This window comes from Telopea speciosissima, chromosome 8, assembly GCF_018873765.1.
Source record: "Telopea speciosissima isolate NSW1024214 ecotype Mountain lineage chromosome 8, Tspe_v1, whole genome shotgun sequence".
Lineage (NCBI taxonomy): Eukaryota > Viridiplantae > Streptophyta > Magnoliopsida > Proteales > Proteaceae > Telopea > Telopea speciosissima.
The window spans coordinates 39,091,664-39,104,441 of NC_057923.1; the positions used below are offsets into that span (position 1 = coordinate 39,091,664).

The 12,778-nt window shown below is 39.3% G+C and overlaps 1 pseudogene; it reads left to right on the forward strand.

The window, feature by feature from the left end:
- Positions 1 to 212: 212 nt before the first annotated feature.
- The window catches only part of LOC122672288, a 59,850-nt pseudogene continuing 47,284 nt past the window's right edge, over positions 213 to 12,778 (forward strand).

The window sequence follows — 12,778 nt, forward strand, 5'->3', positions numbered from 1 at the left end:
GGGTTGTTCTTGGGCAAAGAATCAACAAATTGCCCTATATGATTTATTATGCAAGTAGGACTCTTAATGATGCACAGCTTAATTATACCACCATTGAGAAAGAATTTTTAGCTGTTGTGTTTGCTTTAGAGAAGTTTAGGCCCTACTTGGTTGGATCACATGTGATTGTTTATACTGATCATGCAGCTATCAAATATCTTGTGCAAAAGAAAGATTCTAAGGCTCACCTCATTAGGTGGGTCCTTTTGTTGTAAGAATTTGATCTTAAAATTAGGGATAAGAAAGGGTGTGAAAATTTAGTTGCAGACCATCTATCCCAGCTGCCTAATTCTTTTACTATTGATTCTCCAGTCAACGAGAACTTTCCTGATGAGTATCTGATGGCAGTGTCTAGTGAATCTTGATTTTCTGACATTATTAATTATCTGGTTCACGGGTGTGTTACGGGTGTGACACCTACACATTGGTCCACCCAAGATAAGAATCATTTCTTTTCACAGGCTAAATATTTCTTTTGGGATGATCCTTATCTTTTTAAGACTTGTCCGAACCAGGTAATCCGAAGATGTGTCCTGATCATGAGCAACAATCTGTCTTATCTTTTTGCCATGATCAGGTTTGTGGAGGTCACTTTGGGCCTAATAAGACTGCGGCCAAGGTTTTATAGTGTGGATTTTATTGGCCTAGTCTGTTTAAAGGCATTTTTACTTATTGCAAGGCGTGTTCTTCATACCAATCTTTAGGACGTCTTTTTAGGAGGAATATGATGCCCCTCAACCTAATTGTGGTGGTTGAGGTGTTTGATGTATGGGATATAGATTTCATGGGGCCTTTCCCTAACTCTTTTGGTAACCTGTACATATTACTTGCTGTGGACTCTGTGTCCAAATGGATTGAGGCAGTTACTTGTAAGACCAATGACCACAAGGTGGTTGTGAACTTTTTAAAGGAGAACATTTTCTCCCATTTTGATACTCCCCATGCTATCATTAGTGATCGGGGTAAGCATTTTTGTAACCGGCCTTTTGAGGCCCTCATGAGAAAGTATGGTGTCATTCACAAGTTAGCCACATCCTACCATCCCCAGACTAGTGGCCAGGTTGAGGTTTTAAATCAGCAGATAAAGCAAATTCTTGAGAAAACCGTCAACCCAAACCGCAAGGGTTGGTCTAACCGGTTGGTAGATGCTTTGTGGGCCCATAGGACAGCCTTCAAGACCGATCTTGGTCAATCTCCGTACCATCTGGTGTATGAAAAGGTGTCACTTACCTATTAAGCTTGAGCACAAGGCTTTTTGGGCTATCAAGAAGCTTAACTTTGACATACCCACTGCAAGTGCCCATAGGAAACTCCAACTATCTGAGTTGGAAGAGCTTAGGAATGAGGCATATGAGAATGCCCGGATTTACAAGGCAAAAACCAAGGCTTTCCATGATAGGCACATTTTGAGGAAATCTTTTGAGGTAAGCCAGAAAGTTTTGTTGTACAATTCTAGTTTGCACATCTTTTCAGGTAAGCTACGTTCTAGATGGGATGGCCCCTATATTATTCAAAAAGTTTATCTTCACGAGGCTGTTGAAGTCCTCAATCCAAGTACAGGAGCTACTTTCAAGGTAAATGGCCAACATTTGAAGCCATACATTGAGATGCCCACTCCACCTGTAGAAGGTCATGGATCTCCATGAGCCTCTTTACCTTGAAGAATGACCTCTTGGTATATTTATCCTCCCTTGTCCTTACTCTTTCTTTTCTGCATGCATTGAGGACATTGCATAAATTAAGTGTGGGGGGGGGTGTGCTTAATTGCTGAATTTTGTGAATTTTGAGTGTGGCAATGGTTTGGTTATGTGCATAAGTCTCTTTAATTGCAAAGTGAGAAAAAGAGGGAATTAGGTGTCCTAGCATGCGAAATAATAAAAAATCTCTTTTCAAGGACTGTAGTTGGTTTGTATCCGGTGATGGGGATTGAGTTTGAAAATATGAGCATTATTTTATTTGATGGTTAGATTCCTCTATGTGTTTATGGACCCCTTGATCTTTTGGCTAGTAGTTGAGACCAATTTGTTTGTGCCAAGGCAAGGCAAGAAAAAAAAAAAAAGAGAAACAGAAAGAAAAGTAGAATTCCTTGGGACTAGACAGGGCACTATGCCCCAGGAAGCAGGGTGACTTGATCGAAATTCCTTGGAAGGAAACTCAAAAAACTCTTGCATCAATGTCTCAATGTCTTTATGGATATATGCAAAAACTAAAGCTACCAAGTACTTGGGTGTCTGGTGTATGCTCCACCATATCATTCAGGGAACAGTAGTGGAGTAGGAATGCAAAGCTACCAAGTATTTGGGTGTCTGATATATGCTCCACCATGTCATCCAGAGAACAGTAGTGGAGTAGAAATAGAGTTTGTGGTTGAGAAAGAGAAAAAAAAAGCTTTTGCCTTAATGCCTGAAAAAAAAAAGGTATTGTCAAAAATACTCAAAGCCTAAGTCTTTGGTTCCATCGATGCTATAAGTGGTTTACTTGAAGGTGAGTATTGCTCAGAAAACATGAGGAGATCCCTTAATCTTGATGCATGCTTGTTACTTGAATTGATGTGGGGTGATAAAATTCAAGAGTGGGGGAACCTTTGGCTCCTTGATCTTTAGTTGAGCACTTTTTGGGATTATGTGCACTCTCCTACTTATGTCATGATTAAAATTTGTAGCATTTATTTATAATTGAATTTTGGGTGTATATTCACTGCAAACACCCACGAGACAAAACTCGTCCACTAGGGGTAACCTAGGGGTTCAAAGGCTTGTTGCACATGCTAAGTGCAACCGTGATTCCTAGAAAAGTGAGTTAGGATTTTTTATATTTTAGGTTAGTTTTTCTTTTTATTTACTTGAGGACAAGTAATGTTCAAGTGTGGGGGAATCTGATGAGCACATTTATGTGTGAAATCTTAGGGCATAAAGCATATATTTTACCACATTGGACAGAGTTACTTCGGTGCTTTCTTGTGCTTTTCAGGTTTTAGGTGAATTCTTGTAAAAATGGAGTAGAAGATGCTAAGAATAGACGGAAGCACCCAAAAGTCGAGAAAATCAAGTTTGGATTGAGCACTGAAAGAATCAAGCCAATCAATCAAATTTGAATGTGATTATAATGGGCCTCTTAGCATAATTTTGAGGTGTTGATAGTATGGATGCGTAGCCTGTCGAGTCAGTTTCGTAACGGTTCAAACGACACTTGATTCCAAGTTGAAAAGAAGAAGTTATGGCCATTTTCGTAACGAAGCGCGAAAATGGTCTATAGGGGTTTATTTGTAATTATCGAAAATTGATCAGATACAAAGTAAAGTAGAAGTTCGGCTTTGAGGGGTTTTAGTGCAATAATCAAAAGTTATCATTGCTGTAGCCGAGAGATTCCATTTGGAAGGCTCTGGATAGTCCAACTTCAACTTGAGATATCTTGGGCTCCCGAACTCCAAATTGGACGAAATTTGGGTCTATTTTGGGTGATTTGTTGCAAGCAACATAATGGTGAGACCTATATAAGCACCCAATGCTCCACGTTTTTTGAAAGACAGATTTGGCATTTAATTAATTATGAGTGAAATCCTAGTCATCACTCTCTCTCTCCTTCAACTTTCCAAGGGCACTTCTAGAATTCTACTTGAGATAGATTTATTTTGAAAGATATTTTCTCATCTATGGAAGGTTGAAAAATCAAAGATGCTTTGATTTTATTGTTTGGAGAAGATATATACAAAGAAAAGGAAGCACTTGTTAGAATTGGAAGTGTACTTTTCTAAAAATAGAAGGTCTGTGTAAACAATCTTCTCTTCTTCTTCTTTCTATTTTTTTCTTTTTTCTTAGGATTCAAAGCATTGTAAAAGAGGAAGGAGAAGAGAATATTCTCTTTTCTTAGGGAATATTTCTCCTACACTTCCCTCTTCTCTCTTCTCCTCTCTTTCCCCTATAAATACCCCCTACCTCTCTTGTAAAAATTGTTCATTCACTTAGTGAAATTTCTTCTATTCTTGTCCTCTCAATTTGTGATTTTTGGCTTTTCTAAGTTCTAGTTTACTTTTATGATTTTTAGTTAATGGTTGTAATAGGTTTAATTTATGCTTTGATTTCAATTTAAGTCTTCAATTGGGTTGTAATTTCTTAATTCTAGTTTAGGTTTTAAGCCTTCTAGTTTAGGTTTTAAGCCTTCTAGTCTACGCTCCTATATTGATGACAAGATTTGGAGATTTAGAAGAGGAGGCCATGATTAGTTCATGCAAGTATTCATTCAAGCTTCTTCAATTAATCTGATTCAAGCATATCTAGGTTTGCATTCTTTGAACTCTCGATCTCATTATCCCCTCTCCTCTATCTCATTCTCTTCTTCTCCTTCTTCTTCTTCTCCCTCTATTTCTTTTATTTTTCTTATGTGGTTACTTTGTTTATGTGAGTATTGTGTTTATGTGGATGTGGATGTGTGGCTGTATTTTTATTACTTTCAACTTGCGTCAGTGTAGGGTTTTATGTTTAATTACTCCCAATTTGCGTTAGTTTGATAGGTTAGGTGTTCAAGTGTTAGGACGCCAACTTAATCCCGTAGATGCGTAATTTGTTAGATGCTTGTGAGTTAGGATCCGTTAATTTAATTACCATTAATTTAGTAATTTAATTAATTTGGTTCACTTTGCATTACTTTTAAGATTAGTTAAATAGAGTGGCGTATATCTCCTCATGTTCGACCCATAGCTACGATTGACCCGTACGCTTACAGTTTTATTTTAACTCAAACAACTGACGCATCCAAAATAGGATTGGGTGGCGTCATAATGCAGAGGGGTAAGGTGGTCGCCTATGCCTCAAGACAACTGGAGGAACACGAAAAAAACTACCCCACTCATGAATTGGAGTTGGCAGCGTTAGTCTTCACGTTAAAGATATGTCAACATTACCTATATGGTGAAAAGAGTGAAATCTTCAACGGTCACAAAAGTCTGAAGTATTTCTTCATCCAGAAGGAGCTGAATATGAGACAAAGGCGGTAGTTAGAACTAGTGAAGGATTATAACTGTGAGATCCAGTACCACCTCGGCAAGGCCAACGTTGTAGCGGATGCGTTAAGCAAAAAATCTCAAACTGCATCCGTCGCTTCCTTGGTCGTAAGCGAATAGTTGTTAGAAGAAGCTCAGAAGTTTGCTTTGGAACCCGTGATCAAAGGAACGGCTATACAATTACCAGCTATGGATTTAAAGTCGTTAATACGAGAGGAGATAATTACGAAGCAACCATTGGACCCCGAATTGGCCAAGATAATTTGGGAAGTATAGCAAGGAGTCCACAAGCTAGGACCCAGACTTCTCACTGGCCCATGATGGGGCGTTGAAGTTTTGAGATAGATTATGCGTGCCTGATGATTATGATGTCCAAGACTGAATCCTTAAAGAGGCACACAACTCACCCTATTCAATCCATCCTGGAAGCATGAAGATGTATAAGGATCTGAAGAAGTACTATTGATGGATTGGGATGAAGGAGACCATAGCAATATATGTGTCCAAATGCCTCACCTGCCAACAAATTAAAGCAGAGAGACCCCGACTGTATGGATTGTTGCAGCCACTCCCGATACCTGAATGGAAGTGGGAAAGGATCACTATGGATTTCGTGACAAATCTACCCAACACCAGGAAGGGGATGAATGCAATTTGGGTGATTGTAGACAGATTGACAAAGGCAGCTCACTTCAAACCAATCAAAATAAATTATTCAATGGAGAAGCTTGCCCAACTGTATATAAAAAATATAGTCCACTCACACGGCGTGCCTGTTAGTATTGTATCTGATAGGGATCCTTGATTTACCTCAAGGTTTTGGAGAAGTTTACAAAAGGCACTGGGATTTCAGCTAAATCTTAGTACGGCTTTCCATCCACAGACGGACGGACAATCCGAAAGAACTATCCAGACTCTGGAAGACATGCTCAAAGCCTGTGTCTTGGAAATAAATGATAGTTGGGATGCCCACATACCCCTGGTGGAATTTGCATACAACAACAATCACCATTCCACCATCGGCATGGCACCGTTTGAAGCTCTCTATGGTCGAAAGTACAGAACCCCGTTATATTGGGACGAGGTTGGAGAATGGACATATCTCAGGCCAGAGATGATACAAACAACCTGTGATAAGGTAGACATCATTAAAGAGAAAATCAAGGCAGCCCAATCAAGGCAGAAGAGTTATGCCGATAATCGAAGGAAGGACATTGAATTTAATGTCGGAGAAAAAGTATTCCTCCGAGTGTCTCCAACAAAGGAATTGCTACATTTTAACAAGAAGCGCAAGCTGAGCCCAAGATTCATTGGTCCATATGAAATTCTTAACAGAGTGGGACCCATAGCATACCGACTGGCATTACCACCATCTTTGCTAAGCGTCCACAATGTTCTCCATGTGTTGATGTTAAGAAAATATATCAACAACCTGACATAAGTACTATCAACTGAACCTGAACAATTGGACATGGATATGACCTATGAAGAGCAGCCTACGGAGATATTGGACAAAAAAGAGCATAATCTCCATAACTGCATGATCACCTATGTAAAGGTTCGATGGGGGAACAATCCCATAGAAGAGGCCTCCTAGAACGTGAAGAAGAAATGAAAGAAAAATATCCCTAACTCTTCAAGCTACAAGGTAAGCAAATTTTGAGGACAAAATTTTTGTAATGTGGGGAGAAATGTCAAACCTGCCCTTGACTGGCTAGAATTTTTGATTGAAGGATAGGAACCCCTGACATGGCACCCAAGCACACTGTGGAGTATCACTCCAGTGATTGAATTTAATGGAGAACCCCAAGGATGACCTCCTACATGCCTGTCAGAAGATGGATTACTGATCTATGCAGTTGCACAGCCTACCGCATTATGTACTGCTTGGACTCCAAGTATTCTCTCTCCTCTCCATGAATGTGGGTCCCACCCCTGAAAATAGGTGCAAAAGACCTTGAGTGCCATGTGAGTGCAAGGCCCCAACCTTGGGTCAAACCCCTGTGCAAACCCACAGAGAAATAGCCTTGCTGAAATCTCTGGGCGATGCAGACATCACATAGAGACATTGCCCAGAGAAGGAAAAATGACAAAATTGTTGATCTGCTTTGGGGATTTTCATCCATGGTGCTTTGGGGATTTTCATCCATGGGCCATAAAACAGTGTTGGGAGGTGGTAAATGACTAAAATACCTCTCCCCACATCTGACCATAGTAATGGTTACCTTTGGGTACCCAGGTGAACCCCACAGGGCTTGGAAACCCTGTCTGTGTTGGTCCTATAGCACTGTTAAGTTGGGGACAGTGTTGTAAGACTGTGATGACCTAGAATCATGTACTACAGTGGTAAATGACCATTCTACCCCTAAGCCACAATCTCTGGATGATGCACCAGGACATAGGCCTAAGGTCCAGTGTAAGGCCCAGAGAATTCCAAGTGATGTCTGACTGTGCACTGAGTCAACCCAGTGAGCCTAGATCAACCCTAGGACATCCAAAAACATTTTGGAATATCAAATAACATATTTCTAATTTATACTTAGGATTTGATCCCGCACTTGAGGCCTACAACCAGACTACAACCGGAACTTAAACTACAACTGAGTTCATAGAACTAGACCCAGATGAGTGAAATATTATCGTGTATGTATGTGTAACAATATTATTATATCGGCAATTAAATTCTTTAATTCTAATGCTGTGTTACTTAATCAAATACAATTTTCATAATTATTACACAGCTTATGACTGTTGATCAACTCTGATTGAATATATCCTGATGCATGTGATTCTTAGACTATATGCCGTAGCCGACTTGGAAATGAGGCCTGTGGTAGCCCGTAGTATGGGATACGGTTGACACCGCCTGGCTCATACGTTGCCATATAGACATGGGGTTAGAGATTCATCACCCGTGCTACGTACCCTTGCCAACAGGGGTTAAGGTGTTGGATGACTGTGAGGACTACCGTAAAACCTTGGGCATTTACGCCGAGAAGCCTCAGCTCAGCTAGGATGCCCCAAGGCAAATATATCGGGGAAGCCTCGAGCTACATGCTTGGGAAGCACCAATAGGTGAATCATGGCTACATGCCAAATAGAGTTTATGCATAGGTAAGGTGAATTGATATTAAGTCGGTTACCTCACAAGTTTAATCTAGAGGACTGGTCGGCTGACCTGGGTAGGGAGATGCAGGAGCCGGCTAGTTCTTTTCGACAACTCAATGGGTGTATCGCGGGAAAGGGTAACCAAGCCCACACCGGAGATACATGTATTGGGGATTGTAGTAGCACAAACCTGCCTTCGCTATATTGTTAGGTGGCTAATTAAATAATCTGGACTTGCATATCATGTAGGATCATGTGGACTGTGGTTGCATATGCATCCATGATGATATGTTTTACTCACGAGCTCAGTGGGGTTCATACTCTGTTATATATATTTTTCTTTCTAGATGATTGTGCAGATAGATGCCACTGTGGCATATAGGCTCATTACGAGGAGGAGAGCCCTTGTGTTTATGATGATATTGGTATGGACCTTGATAGAGGTCGTGCTGATGATGCAAGCATTCTCAGTGGTTATTGATGAAGACTAGTGAGGGGCGCTCTTGATGCTCTTTGTCTTGGGAACTCCTTTTTGTTTTTGATAGGAGTTTATCCCCGTTCCTTTTTCTGGTTTAGCTTTTTCCTTTCTTCTTGGGGTTGAATTATCTCGCCTTATATATATATTTTTTCATTTCCGCTTATGTATACGTTAGCTTTCACTTTTTAGTTTGTGGGTTGTACTGGGGAATGGAATAAACTTACATATGCATGTATATCACAATCATTTCCCGTATCGCTACACCTTCTCTTTCTTTATTATAATTGTAGATTATCTATAGCACTCTGATCTTACTTGTGGTAATGTTATGAATGTGAGTCCGTGAATGTATTAACTTCTTCTAGATCCGTGGGATTTGACGGATTGTCGTTATACAATTCGGGTCACCTACCTAATCCTCCTAGGGGGTGGTTTGGGGTGTGACAATATGTTCAGTAGGCTAGGTGATACAGTAATAGTTAACACTGATTACCCACTGACCATGACATTACTACTCAAAATACTATTAAGTCATTACAAAAAATGTCATAATGGGCACAAAGCCCCAAAAGAATCAAAAGTGGAGACAATCCCCAACAACATCAGTGCCCTTACGCACAATCATCACAGGGGCAACTATCGCCATGTTCATCTGACACAAACTCAGGCTCCTCTACGCCAACACTATCATACTCTACTAGTTGAGCTTCTAAGCCAGCCAAGTAGCCACCATCTGCATCAAAATCTAAAAAGTTGTGTACACAGGGGATTAGCTCCACTGAGCCAGTGAGGGAAAAGGGGAGTACACAAACACATAATCACACATAGTCTATGATGCATGTAATGTTAAATATATTTCCCACCTAACAAACAGTCTAAGTCATGGTATATGCTACTGTGATAACTCGAGAGACACTAAGGGTCACTTAACTTATCATCCCAGTGAAACCTCAATTATCATGAGGGAGCCTACGCTGGTAGAAGCCATCAGACGACCCAGTGGCAGACCCTGATAGCCATCACTACCCTTGACCTGGCCTCTCCCACCTCCACAGGCAACAGGTACTCAGACTATCCAACACATAAACCCCTGTTGGCAAGGGTCATAGCACAAGGAAATAAGAATCCTAGCCATAGATGATGAGCACATTTATGTGTTAGATCTTAGGGCATAAAGCATGCATTTTACCATATTGGACAGATTTATTAGGGTGCTTTCTTCTGCTTTTCAGGTTTTTGGCTATTTTATGTGATTCTGGGCTATCGGGAGATGTATGTCCTAATCTACACGTAAAATCATCATTTTTCTTTCCATAGATGTAAAGAGGACTAAATTTTGAGCAAGATGGATGTGACAGAATGCAATTACGCATTTATTTAGGCCACCATGCAAGCGATTATTCTTTTCAGGTTAGGAAAAAATAATAGGCCAGAAATGAGCTGAAATGTAAGCCCGGGCCAGTCTGCATTTTTGGAGAGTTATATTTGGCATCAAGGAAGACAAGTATGATCAAGGGTTGAGATCCTCTCAAGCATTTACCCTCTTTTTACATTTTTCACTATTAGAGGAGAGTGAAAAGCCACACGGAACCTACATCTGTTCACATGTGAGAAATCTCACTGAAGCAACCAAGGACAAAGGAGGAATTTCATATTCAAATTAGGAGTTTGACTAGAAAGTGGGTTGCAAGCAAGGATTGGCCAAGATGGGATTTGCGCAAGAAAGAAAGGAGAAAGAGGAGGAGAGATAAGAGAGAAGACAAGAAAAAAAAAATTAAAAAGAAAAGATACTCTCTCCGACTCACGTTTCTCTTTCCCTCTTTCCTAACTTCTTCTTCTCTCTCTTTCCCCTATTTTATCTCCCTTTCCACGCTCTCCCCCATCCAAATTCCATTTTCACTTTTCCCTTTTTTTTATTTTTTTATTTTGTTTTTCCTTATCCCATCTCATGCCACAGTTCCTATTTTTCCTCTAACTCCCCACCATAGTTTCTCTCACCCATATTTCTTAAAACCCCTCCTCTCTTTCCTATTAGATTTTCCTATTCTCTCTCTCTTATTTCTTATCCTTTATCTTATTTATTTATTTTTTTTCACCCACCTAATCACCTTCCATGTTTTTTGTCTTTTAGAGTACCAAGTCTCCACGATTTTTTAAGAAGGCCATCATGGAAATTTTATTTATTATTGAGTGGAATCCTAGTCATCACTCTCTCTCTCTCTCTTCCAAATTTTTAAGGGTACTTTAGGAATTTTACTATGGATAGATTTCTTTTGGAGAAGATTCCCTTATTCTTGGAAGGTTGAAAAGTCAATGATGCCTTGATCATATTACTTGGAGAAGACTCCTGCAAAGAAAAGGAAGCACAAGAATAAAATTAGAAAGTCTGCTTTTTGGAAAATAGTAAGTTTAGGGAGCTAACCTATGTATCTCTCCTACTTTCCATATTTTTTTATTTTTTTTGGGATTCAATTTATTTGTAAAGGAAGGAGAGATAAGGGAATTTTTTTGGGATCCTCTCTCTCTCTCACCTCCATGGTTTTAGAAGGAGAGAAGCCCCAAAACCGTGGAGGCCTCTCTCCCTCTCCTCTCTTCTCCCTTCTCCTCTCCTCCCCCTATAAATACCCGATGCCTTGGGCTGTAATGGAGTTCATTCTAGTTCAGTTTTAGTTAATTTCTAATGCAATTTTAGTTCAGTTTTTTATGAATTTTCTTCTTCTTCTCCTTCTAATTTATGATTTCTCTAGTTCTAGTTTGATTTTATGAGCTTAGTTCAATGGTTTTAATAAGTTTATGCAAGTTTTAATTTTAATTAATGTCTTCAATATGGTTGTAATCTCTTAATTCTAGTTTAGTTTTAAAACTTTCTAGTCTAAGTTCCTAAGTTTGTGAGAAGACTTGGAGATTTGGAAGAGGAAGTCATGTAAGGATTATTCAAGTTGTTCAAGCTTCTTCAATTACATTCATGCAAAGCCTAATCAATTCATGCACTTTCAACTTTAGTAGAATGGAGTATTGGTTCAAAGTTCTAGTTTCTAATTTCTTCTTCTCATTCTCTACCTCTTTCTTCTTCTATTATTTTTATTTTTATTAATATTCTCATCTCCTCTAATCCCTCCATTCTAGTAGGACTTTAATTCTCCACTTTTTATTTTTATTCTCATTCTCATTCTCTACCTCTCTAATTCTTCCATGCTTGTGGAATTCTATTTTTTTATTTATTATCATTATCATGCATTAGGTTAAGATTTTAAATTAATTATTTTTATTTATTTTTCAGATTTGGTAGCGCCATTTCAAGTGTGGTAAAAGCAAGCAATTTCAGTCCGGTTCAAGCAAGCACCTTCGGGGTTTACTTTTTTAATCTCTTAGATTTATTTTTCCTTTGTTTTTTTTTTATGTGGTTGTGATGTGTAGCTGTGACGATATTTTCCTTCAAATCCACATTAGTATTGATAGGTTAGATGCTTGTGTGTTAGGACGCCAATTCAATTCGTTAGATGCGTAATTTTGCTAGATGCTTGTGAGTTAGGATACGTTAGTTTAATTATTGTTAGTTTAATCAATACTTTAATTAATTTGGTTCACTTTGCATTGCTTTAAAGTAAGTAAGATAGAGTGGCGTACATCTCCTTGAGTCTGACCCGTAGCTACGACTAATCCGTACGCTTGCGGTATTATTTCTTGCAAACAATAGATATACTACATGCAAGTCCTATCATCCCGAGAGGTATTTTGGGTGCATCAACGTCCCATTCCATCTAGTACCCGGATACCAGCACGGCACGGTGCATATAGACCAGGATGGCAAGCAACTAATATAATAAGAATTTTTGGGGTTCCAGCACCGGCATACCCGGCACCGTAATCCAATGATATGAAGTAAGATAAACATATCCACATTTCATCAATTCGTATCCAACATGATTTTATATGCAAAGATGCAACATGGTGAGGATGAATGCAAGCATAAAAATCATCATGTAAACTATATAGTTATATATTATATATCTAGCCCAAACATCACCCAAAGCCCCACGCACCGTTTGCTTACTTATTCTTCGGTGTGTTTGGTAAGATTTACCTTGGTGCACGAACTCCAGTACAAATTTCAAAGTCTGAGGATGCGTGAGAACAACGTTAGAAGTGTACAG